The sequence below is a fragment of the Cimex lectularius genome, unplaced genomic scaffold, assembly GCF_000648675.2.
Source record: "Cimex lectularius strain Harlan isolate CLEC.00 unplaced genomic scaffold, Clec_2.1 scaffold120, whole genome shotgun sequence".
NCBI lineage: Eukaryota > Metazoa > Arthropoda > Insecta > Hemiptera > Cimicidae > Cimex > Cimex lectularius.
In genome coordinates this window covers 266097-278661 of record NW_019392719.1, presented here as the reverse complement: position 1 = coordinate 278661, position 12565 = coordinate 266097, and the positions used below count along the sequence as shown (strand labels likewise).

The 12565-nt window shown below is 34.4% G+C and overlaps 1 long non-coding RNA gene across 1 annotated transcript; it reads right to left on the bottom strand.

The window, feature by feature from the left end:
• Positions 1 to 2007: 2007 nt before the first annotated feature.
• LOC112126794 lies at positions 2008 to 12255 on the bottom strand. Its single transcript, XR_002910226.1, has 2 exons — positions 12172 to 12255; positions 2008 to 2402 (listed from the first exon to the last, which is right to left on the bottom strand). It is a non-coding gene; the product is annotated as an uncharacterized LOC112126794 (long non-coding RNA).
• Positions 12256 to 12565: the final 310 nt, after the last annotated feature.

The following is a 12565-nucleotide window of genomic DNA, read 5'->3' as shown; positions in this document are numbered from 1 at the left end:
TTGAAACTACAGACTTTTTCCATTTTTCTACGCTGGGCAATTTTGCAAGCAGAGACCCGTTTTTAATTAAGCATTCCCTGGTCTCGATTTCATAGATTGCACTCTTTTCATTTTTTCGCCATTGTTCCAGACTAAAACGCAAAAAACTAATTTTTTGTCGTTCGTTGCGACAACTTTTACTAACAGCAATTTGTACTGAAAAATGGTGATAAACTGAACTGTAGCTCAGTAATTCGTTCAGGTTATTATCCCAAACTGGATTTAAGCAAACTGACAGATAAACTGAACGTTTATGGAGCAATTTAAGTAGAACGAAAATTAAATACAAAAACACAATGAACTGAAAGGTCCTACCATCATCGTTTTGGTATATAGTCGCTTTATCCTAGAATGAACGGTTAGTGAAGCTCAGTGTTGACCAGGCTTTGGATCTAATAGATGTGAGAGATGCTGAAGAGGGTGGCTGAGCCCTCGTCAAGCTATAGAACGAGACGCCGTAGAAGGACTAAGTAACCCCTAACTCAACCCCCTTTGCCAGCGAGCCTCCATCGTGAATCCCCAACGAGGCTCAATGTTCATAAAATTTATTAGCCTCCGCTGCTTTACCAGGCTTCTCCAAACATCTCCTGGGTCAGAGGGAGAATATAAAAGGAGAGAATAAAACCTTCCAGAAAACGAATAAACATTCCAATAACGGGAGAAACCAGAGCCTACAAAATAATAAAGTCGTCCTACCATACAGAATGATTTAACATTCAACTTTCTCTTGAGCGCCACAAAATTATTTTGTACCAGTTATCTTTATTACCTCATCTAAGAGACATTTATTTGCTCCTGTTCGTGGTTCATACCTTAATATATTGTTTAATATTTACGCTTTTCTATAAAAACTGGTGTACTTTAGTGCTTTTTTGGAATAAAACGCACGACAGCTTTCTACAAAAAAATCAGTGTCTGAACATCACATATCTAGAACTTTTTCACATTTAAATTTTTTCTTCTAGAACATACAATTTGTCGTACTTGTATGCGGCTTAATCCTACTTTTATTTTGAATGAATTTTTGTTTAGTAATGTATGATAAATATTTCACTCGTCATATTGGCAAATACATTTTTTCTATATTTCCTCCATCATTATATCAGCTTCAAACTACACTGATCCTGTCAAAAAAATGTAATAAATTAAAACCTTCAAAATATAAAAATGTTTTCCAAACATGAATTATACGTTTAAAAGAAGAAAATCTAATGAATGAAATGAAAAACTAAATTTTCATATTTTTCATCATACTTTTACCAAGAAGGCCAAGAAATATGTTCCTGTCGTTCCTGCTTTGATTTGTCATCTAAGCTGAATATTTTTGAAACATCCAATTTACCTTTATTTATTCGTAATTTTATGTAATTATGTATAATTAATTAAGGTTTTTAGTTGAGATAAAAAAGTCGATGGCACGAGCGGGATTCGAACCCACGACCTTCGGCTTGGTACGCCAAAAGGTGCGGTTGAGATGGGAAGTTGGTGTCCGAGTGGATCACGGCGTATCAAGCCGAAGATCGTGGGGTCGAATCCCGCTCGTGCCATTGACTTTTTTATCTCAACTAAAAACTTTAATTAATTGTAATAAATTAATTGGTCAAGCGGACCACGAAATTTAGTGAATTTAATGAATGAAAATGAAGTATAATTCACTAAAGCTCTCCGTGGCCATTTAATTTGTCGTCGAGAATTCAATCCGATTACACGACATTTGAAAAATGGCAAAAAGGAGGGAAAACTCAAAAGGTGGGGTTGAGATAGGATGTTGGTGTCCGAGTGGATCGAGGTCACGATAGCTGGTAGAGTAGCGGCGTATCAAGCCGAAGATCGTGGGTTCGAATCCCGCTCGTGCCATTGACTTTTTTATCTCAACTAAAAACCTTAATTAATTATAATATATTAATTGGTCAAGCGGACCACGAAATTAGTGAAATTATGTATAATATTTATTGAATGGGTACAAACTAGAATATAACACTGGCTTTTACTGAGCTTTCCTCGCTTATAATGTTACATACAGTGGCAACATATTAACATAAAAAAAACATTTCGTTTAATAAAAGTTTAAGAAATAGGAAAGGAATAGGGGGAGAAAAGAAAAAGTAATTGTCCTTGTTTCTTGCAATGAGAAAAGGCCAATAGATTCAACGAATTGCTAATCTTAATTCCTTCGTTTGTTTTTTGTTTAATTTAATCCTTTTTTTTGTTCAATTTTTCTTCTTTCTCTCCGTTCTTCGTTAGACAAAAATTTTGCAGTCTACGATACATCTTGCAATTTATTAATCTTTTTTATTGTTTAATTTAAGCTCCTGTGTATGAAGAATTCTGTCAATCGATGGCCCTCGGGTGATCTGAATCATCTGAAATGTAAGATTTTTTAAAAAATAAATATAAAATTCCATTCTACACACGGACATTAAAATTAATGTAAATGCCAAAGCCCGTGTGTGTATAGAACCATTGCTTCAATCGTCTCACTTAATTGAAGGATGTCATACCGTGGTTCCGTATAGGAAGCGTGAGCGCACACCAGACTCCCAAAACGAAAAGTAAGTTATTCTCACCGCTTTGGCGGATTAAATCGTAAGTTGGGCCTGTATCTGTGTGAATATATATGTGCATATATGTGCAGAGTTATAATATATAAATTAGTAAAAATTTATATTTATGTGAATTTCTTATTAGATAAAAACTGTGATTAAAAAGATTTTGAGAATGGAATTGTTTACTATTTATTAAATTTTCTATTTTTATCTATCTTGGAGAAAATTTCTTCGTACCTTGAGAGAAAAATCCTTCACTACTTATGTAAAATATTTCTGATACCTTAAAATTAAATTTAGAATACTTAAATAACTAGGTACGAAGAGTAACACGGAAGAAAATATTTTACCAAACATTTTTTAACTCATAGTACGTAAGGTGGAGAATTCAGAAAAAAGACTTCCTCCTTTGATTTACTGCTGACTTCCTGGGGTGTGATGCCACTCCACCCTTCGATTCACCATTTCCCAACCTTCTCCGATCATAAATTTATTTCTTACTTTGTTATTTGTATTAATATTTATTATTTCAAAGATAAGCGAAAAAGGGGCAATGATCAATGTTGACTGGCCTCCACTACAGAAATACGATTGTTGTTTTTAAATTTAACAATTTAAGTCCGTCAAGATGCCACAAGCGTTTAAGCAAATTTCTGCAGCCGTCGTCTTGCAGTTAGAGTTCACTGTAGTTCCGAAAGAAGTGAATTTATAGTCGGATAGTTCAGCCCACGGTGCAAGGAACATCTCGGTCCGTGGCAAACTTGCACACTATAGCTTAAGCAGCTTAGGCGGCACATAATAGTATTACTGTTCTGAATTTCCTCGTGACCACAATTAATTGCCGACTAAATAGATAGTAAAAATAAAAAAGCATTACACAAAACAAAACAAAACTGTATTTGTACAAAAAAAAGATTTACTATAAAAATATTTGAATATTATAAAATATTGTCTGAGTGGATCGAAGTCGAAGAATCATAGCTCAAGTGGTTAGAGCAGCGTCTTATTTAAGTGAAGGTCGTGGGTTCGAATCCATATCGAGGCAGTAACTTTTTCAATTCAACCGAAACTTTACATAAAAAGATTAATTATTCGAAAGAAGAAATTTGGTCAATAGACCACTAAATATAATAGATTTAATGAGTTAAAAGAAGTATTAACAGCGGGAACAGCTCCGCGTGGCCACTTTATTTGTTGCCGAGAATCGAATCCTGATTACACGACATTTGAGAAATGGCAAAAAGGAGGGAAAATTCAAAAGGTAGGTTGAAGTGGAAAGTTGGTGTTCGAGTGGATCGAAGTCACGAGAGCTCAAGTGGAAGCGCAGTGGCGTATTTAGCCAAAGGTCGTGAGTTCGAATCCCGCTTGTGGCACTAACTCTTCATTTCAACCAAACTTACATAAAATAATTAATTAATTCAAAGAAGCAATTTGGTCAACAGACCACTAAATATAATGGTTATAAAAAGTTATAAAATAATATCTCTTTACTTTTCAAGTTTAAAATATTGTGATGATATTATTGGTCAAGCGGACCACGAAAAATAGTGAATTTAAAATATTGCATTGATCAATTGATGTGTGTATGGTTGAAAGATATTGTGAAGTTTGTTTGTCCTCTACTTTGTCTCCCTTGTTGATTTTATTGCCAAGCAGACTGAACCACGTTTTACAAAATAATAAATTCTTGCTTAAATAAATAAATTTTAACAGATTTTTTTGCAGCTATGGTAATAGTACAATATTTATAGTCAGACAGAGTACTTCGTAATTTAATTTGATCGTTGCTGATAATTCTGGTTTGTTTATCTTGCTGGGTTGGTTTGTCATTGAAAATATATCCCACATAATTTGTTATCAACCTTAAATATTATAATTTTATATGATATGTATCAACCATAAAGTGAATAAGAATTTCTTTTTTATGCTCTAAGGCCTGAAAACTATACTGGTCATCGCCAGCTTCTCTTTATTAGCTTTGTTTTTCCTTTCTTATCTTTATCGCGTTTTAAACCTACTAATTTCTTTTACTTTTCTCCAGCCATGTTATGATATTTTATGAATATAACGGTTACCAATTCCCTCTTTTCTTTAGGCTATTGCTAGCGTAGCATATCCTCGTCAATTGTGGATAAAACAACACACCTAACAAACGTATTGCACATAATCACAGAAACAAGATAAAATCATGATAGGCTGGATTTAGCACATTTCCCCAAAGTACTCGATATTCCACGTGGTAATTGGGGATTCATTCACGCTAGTGAATACGTTCACACACCTCAGCTAATTAGAGTTGTTTTTGTTATATTATTATATTATATTACATCAACATTAGAGCGCTACAAACTACTTTGTTGTCTTTATAAATTTTCTATTATAAAATTATAATAGTGGAGAAATAATCCATTAATCAAACGGCTAATACAACACTATTACATCCTCACTAGGTAGAAAATCGAGAAGTCATTGGCACTAAAGGAATCTTAGAGTATTGTTAGAAAGGATTCTTTTTTCTTTTTTTTCTTTTTTTAAGGTTTTGATTACAAATGGGATTTGAAGGTCTGTGTGGGTACAAAAATTGGATAAGAAGCTTGATCAATGTTACGAAAAATTGTGGACTGGAGTCTTTGGAGTTTGGGATTTTCCATTGACCGTCACAGTTAAATTCCGTACATCCAGATAACTGTTAGTCTGAAGATCACTCGATAAGACATTTATTTTGTAGTGAGTGGCTTGATCTGTTGACAAGTAGTATTTTGAGTCTGTGTGTTGTCTGTTCAGTTCTTTTCTTTTGAATCAAGCGAGAGGTTTCGAAAGTAAATCATTTGACAACGTAAATTCATAAGTAGCCCATGGCATGTTTTGCTGGGAGAAGAAAAAATTCGTTATTAAAAAATGTTGTAAATTGGTCGAGGGGGATACGGATAATGATGACAGTTATTGCCTTGGATTTGCTTTCGTTGAGTTTGACCATTTTTTAACCATTTTTCCAAACAGGAGGAATAGTCCTGGAGGTTTATGGAAGTCATTATTGACGAATAGGTAAGAAGACATTTAAAAAACATCCTCTTTGTCAGGTCGTTGAAAGTTTGCTTATTACTTCAAAGTGTTATTAACCAATTCAAATTTTGAACGGAAGATAACTACATTTTTTTATAAAGTAATAATCATGCTATTAATCAATCTGTATTTAAGGTCTTGGTTGAGATAAAAAGTCAGTGTCCCAAGCGGGATTCGAACCCACGTTCTTCAGTTTGATACGCCGCTGCTCTACCACTTGAGCTATCGTGACTTCGATCCACTCGGATACTAACTTCCCGTCTCAACCTCAACTTTTTTGAATTTTCCCTACTTTTTGCCACATTATAAGATATACTTATTAACTTATTAAATTCACTAGTTTTCGTGGTCCGCTTGACCAAATAATATCTTTCAATTAATTAATCTGTATTTAAGGTATTGGTTGATATAAAAGTATACTAAAGCTCTCCGTGGCTATTCCATTTGTCGCCGAGAATCAAATAGATTACACGACATTTGAAAAATGGCAAAAAGGAGGGAAAATTAAATAAAGGTGAGGTTGAGATAGGAAGTATTGTCCGAGTGGATCGAAATCACGGTAGCTCAAGTGGTAGAGTAGCGGCGTATCTAGCCGAAGGTCGCGGGTTCGAATTCCGCTTGTGACACTGACTTTTTATCTCTACCAATACCTTAAATACAGATTAATTAATTAAAAGATATTATTTGGTCAAGCAGACCACGAAAACTAATGAATATAATAATCATATTACAATTAATCAAGGGTTTTAGTTGAGATAAAAAAGTCAATGGCACGAGCGGGATTCGAACCCATGATCTTCGGCTAGATACGCCGCTGCTCTACCACTTGAGCTATAGTGACCTCGATCCACTCGGACACTAACTTCCCATCTCAACTCCACCTTTTTGAGGAGAGAGGGAAAATTCAAAAAGGTGGGGTTGAGATGGGAAGTTAGTGTCCGAGTGGATCGAGGTCACGATAGCTCAAGTGGTAGAGCAGCGGCGTATCAAGCCGAAGATCGTTGGTTCGAATCCCGCTCGTGCCATTGACTTTTTTATCTCAACTAAAAACCTTAATTAATTGTAATATATTAATTGGTCAAGCGGACCACGAAATTAGTGAATTTAGTAATAATCATAGGTGATCTTCTGGATTTATAAAATCCCAATTTTTATTTTCGTTAAACTTAAAACCATAAGTTTTAAAATTTTGAAAGTATCTTTATATTTCATAACAACTTTAATTGTTAACGAATGTTTCAAATACTAGATCGATGGAATATATCCCTCAAAAGCAACCAAAGGAGATGGGTATTATTTTTGTTGGGCAAAACATTGATCATTTTTAACTAAAAAATGAATGAATATATACTATATACTATAATATGAAAATATTTGCACTTCATTTGAAAGGACAATTCAATTATTAAATATGGGCATTAGATTATTACTACTTAACTTCCTAAAACTAAAAACGCGTAGTTAATTGCTGACATAAATGATGGGTCTGGATTTCAAATAAAACATTGGCATTGTGAGCTATGGAAAAAAATTCTGAACTCATAGTTAATGTAGCAATAAAACGGAACATTTTAAAATAAATATTCAATAATTTTATTGAACTGCTATTTTCTGTATGTTTGTTTTAGGTAAAAATTGTATGAATATAAATTGTGCGTACACACTGTAAGAAGAAAACTGTTGAGGTGAAAGAGGAGATTTATCAAAAATTAATTATTATATTATAAAATACACATAGGGTTAGCTGAGAACAGGCGTTCAGAATTTTTAAGTAAATTATCAATTGCTGTACGGAGCAACACAAATGTCTTGTAGATATGGTTTTTCCGCCGGATCTCATTGTCAATTCCTAATTTGCGGCGGAAAAGGGAATATCCAACTATTGATTTTTTGAATTGCAATGCACATCTCTAAAGAGACATTGCAATTTACTGTTTCATGCTAGGTAAACTTCTCTTCCATTTCCACCCCCTTTCTTAGGCCGGCCAAGCTCAACCTTCCTTGTGGTAGATCCACTTGTGTCTGATAATGAATTTAAGAAGAAGGAAATGAACTTTGTAAAAGAATGGTTACTCTTAATAACAGAATGTATTACTTCACATATCCCATTAAAAAGAATATCAATCCTATTTTATTACAACTCGAACTTATCAAACAATGCCTTCGAGCAATGAGACATGACATTGCTGATGGGAAAAATCAAATAAAGACAAATTGAGTCACAAAATGCTGACGTTAACATTAAAATTGTTTTTTTGCAAGACGTAAATTTTTGCCTGCAGTTGAGTCGTTTGGATATCAACAAAGGATTGTACACAAAGGGTTTGAAAATCCATTATCCAGTTTTTCAATTATAAAAGTTGGCTTCTTTTTTCTCCCCGAGCGTCGCCCGATGAACACTTTTTTGTTCTCGTTTAAGCCTCTATTTACTTTTTTTTTAAATATTAGTTTTTTCTGTTTATCGAGTAATTCTTTGTGGGAGTGCCTTGGCAAGCTTTTGTAATGGAAATATTTCCGGTTAATCGGGAAACGGGAAACTGGTAGACATAGAGGGATACAATTTATAACGTCTTTATATCAGGCCATTGGAAAGGTCGGCTGGGGGCGGATTCGGACCAGTTTTTCCAGATTTTCCATTATCCTCGTGAGAGAGAGGAGCTGTGACGACGTGAGAGGAGATTTATCGAACTCCGATAACACAGATTTCTTTGTTCTCCCATAGGAGTAAATTGACCGCGCTGACAGTATTTAAAAGCTCGACAATTGCAGCCACACCATAGGCCGATTCTCACTATCATTTTGTAATCAGTAATAACAGCAAGCAGATATACTTTAAATTGGATATAGATGTAATAATTTGGGTGCGCCCTTTAATAGCTATTGTAGCCCCGTTCTCTGCCAAAGCACATAGGTGAGTCCTATTTCATCAAGAAGCTTGATTAATAGGCCCTGTTTCAGTGGTTGAATCTCTTCTATGGTCACGGGGATGTAGACCGGAAACCCTGCTTTGGATGTACACCATGATAGTAAGACCCATACTTACATACGGAGCCGTAGCCTGGGCCGATAAATCAGAACAACTAACTAAAAGAAAAGAACTCACAAAAATACAGAGACTTGCATGCATCTGCATAACGGGAGCAATGTGAACATGTCCCAAAGTTAGTATGGAAAAAGTATTGGGATTAATCCCCCTACATCACATGGTGACGAGGACAGCACAGAAAACCATCGTTATTGTTATCAAAGAGAAACCTTCAACAGGAATAAAACTAAAATGGAGAGATAGCAACATAATAATGAAAGACCATCCGATCCTCGTGGCTTCAAGAGAGAACATAAACAGGATGTTTGAATTTAATCAAAACTTCCAAACAAATGTAGGTACATATCTAGATAATCCAGGTAAAAAGAATTGGAACGAGAGGGAAACACGTCCTTTAAGAATGGCACCATCTTTTGGTACACAGATGGAACTAGAACGTAAGAAGGTATAGGGGCAGGAGTATTCTGTCCTGGAACGAAATACTCAGAACCCATGGGAAAATTCATCAGTTTCATCCAAACTGAGATTCACGCAATCGAGAGATGACTTAACTCAACCTGATTAAAGGGTACCAAAAACAAGAACATAGCTATCATGTCAGATAGCCAAACCGCCATCAAAACACTAAGCTCAAATATCATTAGTTAAAGATGGTGTTGAACTGCATAAACATATTTTGTACGTAGAACAAAGTCAGCCTCAGCTGGTTCCCAGGACACATGGGTGTAGAAGGCAACGAGAATGCGGACACCCTTGCAAGGAAAGGAACTGTTACACCGCTGATTGGACCCGAACCATTCTGTGGCAGAGGAAACCATACTATTAATGAGTATCTCTACTTTTCCCGCAGGTGGTATACTAATCTTCCTCAGACGTCCATTTAGTCTGCAGCGTCCTGTTAGGTTCAAAGTTTTCCCTGCTCCTCTGATACAGTCTGTTGTTTCTTTCATTCCAAAATTGGCGAGAAGGTTCTTGGATTTTTTATATCCAGTGTAATGAGTGAATTCACCTATTTCCTCATTTTCGTTTTCTTCTTTTGTCTAAAGTAGTGTGAACCCTAAAATAAGGGATCACGCACGAACGACGTTCCAAAACAAAGTACCCAAAAATATAAAAAAAGCAATTCTTTAGCACAATTTTAATTAAGGATTACAAGTTTCAAAACTGTAAAAAAAGTTCCTCAATTAATTATACACAATTTTTTTGAAATGAAAAATTTGTCACTGGCGGGATTCGAACCCAAGACTTTCGGCTAAATACGCCGCTGCTCTACACTTGAGCTACCATGACTTAGATCGCCCATGCCACAAACTTCCCATTAAGCATTAATTGAGTAATTATAAAATTACGAATAATTTGATAAAAGTAATTAAAACATGTTCCGTATTTCCAGAGAGTCTTAAAAATCAGTGCAGTAAGAAACGTGTTACCACATTAAGTAGTTACAATGAAGTTGGACGAAAGTAAAATTTTAATTGAAGTTTAGAAAAATCAACAATGTTCTAGATCAAATTATATAAAAGTGCACCAACCTGAGTTAGTTTGAGCATGTGTAAGCACAATCTATTATATTTACGTCTTCTTGTCTTAATTTATAGAGAGACTTACTGTTGAAAAATGTTATGTCCGTGGAATGTCTGCAGGTTGCTCTACGTTACGAAAAGTTTTATTTAGACTAGTTACACTGGACTGAAACATGCTATCATTTATTTTCTACGCTGTTATATTTTCAATTGACAGTATCAGTAGTCGAAGATTAATAAACATTTACATTATGGTAAAAACTGCCAGCATTTTTCATATTTACGTTTGAAATGTTTATATTTGTTCAGTTTGAAAACATGACCTAAGGTTTTTGTTTAGCTATGACATCAAAGGAAAATGTATTTTTAATTTAATTCGGGTAAAAATGGGTCAGTGCAATGGGTTAATGCACGTAATAGTTTTACGAAAACGAAGTTTTCTTATTGTAAAATAAATAAATATATATATATATATATATCTTTTAAAATAATAAAACTTTCTTTTCATAAAATTATTACGTGCATTAACCCATTGCAGGGATCCATTTTTCAAGAATAAAAATATTAAAACTAATATAAAAAAAGGAAAAATAGTGGTAAGAGCAACATAAATTTGTATGGTATTCACGTCTTGAACTAGCATTTATTTCGAGTCCCTTACAAGATATGTTATTACATGTCAACGAGATTGAGGTATATCGACGAGTATTCCCAGGGGTGCGCGGAATTGGACGGTAGGTGGGTCGGTTTGTAGAAATGTAAAAGGGGTTGCTGTTTATGGGATTGGGAACCAATATCTAAATACCGGCGTAACGTGGGCTGACAGCTTTGCTAGACGAGGCAAGAAACTGGAACCGCGCTCGGTTATTAATATTGAAAGTTAACTTTGTACAGGCCCCATTATCCTGTCGTCAGTCAAGTTACCTTTGTTAAACTTGACAGCTGTTTCTACAAAACTTAACCAAAACAGCGTTTATGCTACAACACCGACCGATTCCTACAACATGCTCTAATTGGGCCTTCAACATATACGAGATAATATTTATGTGACGATTAATATTAAAGTTAGGCAATAGTCAATGTCAAATTATAAACATATTAAAAATAAAAATGACCTTCATTAATATTCCAAATAAATTGTTATTTAGTATTTTGTAGTTATAGATAGTTGTTATTTAAAATATAACAATTATTATTACCAAATAAAAAAAAATTTCCGAGCAGAAGTCGTATCAACCCTCGGGGTGCCGGTGTTTTTGTAAAAAAATGTAAGTTCTATTATAATATAACACCTCCCAATGAAGTTATATTTAAAATAAATAAATTTAAAAAAAAAAAGCCTCTGTAAATAAGCTGTTGAAAGTACTACGGGTGGTTTAAGTCACGAGCTATTTAATATGTTTATAATTTTTCCTCTTATATTTAGTGGTCTATTGACCAAATTACTTCTTTCAATTAATTCATCCTTTTATGTTAGGTTTTGGTTGAGATAAAAAAGTCATTGTCACGAGCGGGATTCGAACTCACGACCTTCGGCTAAATACGCTGCTGCTCCACTACTTGAGCCAAGCTGTCGTGACATCGATCCACTCGGACACCAACTCCCCATCTCAACATACAACATTTTCTCTCCTTTTTGCCATTTTTGAAAATTCAAGATAGCTCGAGTGGTAGAGCAGCGACGTATTTAGCCGAAGGTCATGTGTTCGAATCCCGTGCCACTAACTTTTTCATTTCAACCAAAACCTTATATAAAAAAATTAATTTATATTTTTTGTTTTGTAGGGAACCTTTTCCCAAGACAAAGTTTTTCTTACTTTCACACACTCTCTCTCTCTCTCTCTCTCTCTCTCTCTCTCTCTCTCTCAAAAGTAGAGGTGGAGGATTTCAGCAAATTTTCAGATACTAATAATATTTTGTAATCTGAATGTTGTAATTAGAAAGGTTAGTTTACCTGTTTAACTTGATTTCGCGGGTTCTTTGAGTGTATCGAACTTAAATCACTTTTTTATAAAGTTTCTATTAGTTTTAACTCAATGTCATAAATATTTATCTGAAATTTAAAAATAAGTAAGGAATTAAGGTAAATGCAAATATATATACATCAGATGGCAAAAGTTGTATCAATTGGAGGGAAGTCTACATCGAACTTGATAGTGGTAAATGTAAATAATAGTTCGAAAATAAAATCAAAACAAACAAAAATTCGCAAACACTACTGCAATGTTGAAAAAAGTGATTGTCCAAAAAAAATACTGTATAATTTTTTTCCCGCTCGACACACTGCACAGTCGTGTGTATGTTTTTTACGTGTATTGATTGAATTGAACATTTTTAAGTATGTATTT